We start from the raw sequence: 2,371 nt of genomic DNA on the forward strand, positions 1-2,371 counted from the left end.
AACACTTCTATTTTGAACAACTCAGAACTTTCTACTTGCTAGATGGGATGCTGTCAGACTCATGAATCATTGACTAAAGCCAGTTAGATCTTTACACTCAGTTGAACAGTTGAACTTTGTTTTTTTAACATGCTAAATATTGCTACAACAGCAATCATCTCACAATATGTAAATGTATGAAGTTAACACATAGCACACTGTACACTTACACAATGTTATACATACAAAATATATTCAGTAAGAAAAAATTATTGGAAAAGGTAAAGAGAAAACAGGAAAATGCTTTTAGACTTCTGTGGTCTTTCTCATCAGCTGCATGGCTCACCACCCACATGCCAAGTTGGTCTGGTCCTTGCAGGAGTGCAGGAAGTGCACGGGAGGCACCCCTGCAAGTGGGCTGCCGATGTTGCTTCCCTACACAGGGTTAGCTTTTACAAAGACCCCATCATGGCAGTTAAATCTAAAGAAGACCCTTCCCAGGATGCTGATCTTACTTATCCCTCTAGACACTCAGTGAATGGGAACCACCTTTCCTTGCTTCTCTGCCTCACTTCTCTTCCCCTAGGCCAGGCTGGGCCAAAAATTACCTAATTTTGAGGGATTTATCTTTTTCTTTGTGGATTTGTGTGTGTGAGTATAAAGTGTAAAATGCCTGCATGCCTTAACAAATTCAAATAGGATGCAAGTGCTGGAAGTGAAAGCTCTAAAGGCCCACCCATGCCTAATCCCACTCCTCAGGGCTCTTGATGGCCTTTGTCTTTTTATTTTTTTGTTTTTAAGTAATCACTACACCTTGTGTGGGGTTCAAACTCAACCCCAAGATGAGATAAAGACTCACATACTCTTCTGGCTGAGCCACCCAGGTGCATATCCCCTCTCCCCCCACACACCTCTTTCTTGATCTATGTCTCCTAAGTAAAAACAGGCAGTTTTTCTGTTTATTTTTATTTATTTATTTATGATAGTCACAGAGAGAGAGAGGCAGAGACGCAGGCGGAGGGAGAAGCAGGCTCCATGCACCGGGAGCCCGATGTGGGATTCGATCCCGGGTCTCCAGGATCGCGCCCTGGGCCAAAGGTAGGCGCCAAATCGCTGAGCCACCCAGGGATCCCCAAGTTTTTCATTCATTCATTCATGCATTCAATTCCTTTGGTTTTATTTAAGTAATCTCTATACCCAATGTGAGGCTAGAACTCAAGAGCTTTTCTGACTGAGCCAGGCAGGCACCCCCGCAGTTTTACATTTGAATGGGTTCATGTTGGACTTACTTTCTCATTATCTTCTTTCCCTGACAATATTTAACAATGCTATCCTTGTTTGCTATGTGTTGCCTGATAACTTCTTGTGACCGGTCTGTGCACCCCACATCTCTCTTTTGTCTTTAGCTGAAGGTGGTATGTGATGTAATAGCTCGGGCCATTTTGAGAAGGTACTCGGTTTTGCTGGATATCTCCCATCTATATAGGAGGTATACATATACTTCTCTTTTTCTTCTGTCAATCTGTCTTTTCTTACAGATTCTCAGTAAGTACCTAGAAGGGTAAAGAGAAAATTATTCCTCTTCTCCTATGTGCTGAAAGCCTCACTGCCAGCAAGTTCAGTTTGAACCCAGCCAGCCACTTTCCTCCAGGTGCCCTGGGAGGCAGGACCAGGTGGCGTTCCCACCAGTCACACACTGCCCAGGAGAACCCCACGTCATGATAATCTGGACCTAATGTGTTATTTGCCAGAAGTAGCAATTCAAATTGTTTATACCAGTTTCCTCATCTCTGCAGGCAAATAGCAAGTCTGTACACAGTCGGTGGGCATGTCTTCATACCGCTGTCAAAGTAGGAGAATGGAGGAGTTGACATAAAAACTAAAAGGAGAAAGGAGACTGGAAAAGTGAACATCTGAAAGGAGGGACAATAATCCGAATAGAGAAAGGACTCCTTTGCTGTGAAGCTGCACGGGCAGAAGGTAGGACAGGGTAAGGGTGGGGAGGATGCCAGGCCGATCTAAACAGTAAGTGTCACAGGGTAGGGGCCTTAAGAAACTGGGGAGAGGCGCGTGATTTGATCAGCATGCAGGGACTGCAACAGAGCGCAGTGGGAAGAGGCTGACAGCTGCCCCTGGCTCTTCAGCTGCTCTCCTTCCTACAAAGCCCACTAGGCTGCCTGTGCAGGGAACACCTGACCTCTGGGCTGGAGAGGAGCCACGCTTGGAGCAGTCACTGTGGAGAAAAGCAACTGACCCTGGGAGGAGAGCCCAGCTCACAGCCAGAAGGTTCTAAATCTTGCTGTAGCCACAGCACAGGTGCCATACAGCAAAAAGGAAAGCAATTAAACAGTTAATAATCTGTGGGTCAAAATGAAGGAAAAATACACAAATC

The sequence above is a fragment of the Vulpes lagopus genome, chromosome 2 (assembly GCF_018345385.1).
Source record: "Vulpes lagopus strain Blue_001 chromosome 2, ASM1834538v1, whole genome shotgun sequence".
Taxonomy (NCBI): Eukaryota; Metazoa; Chordata; class Mammalia; order Carnivora; family Canidae; genus Vulpes; species Vulpes lagopus.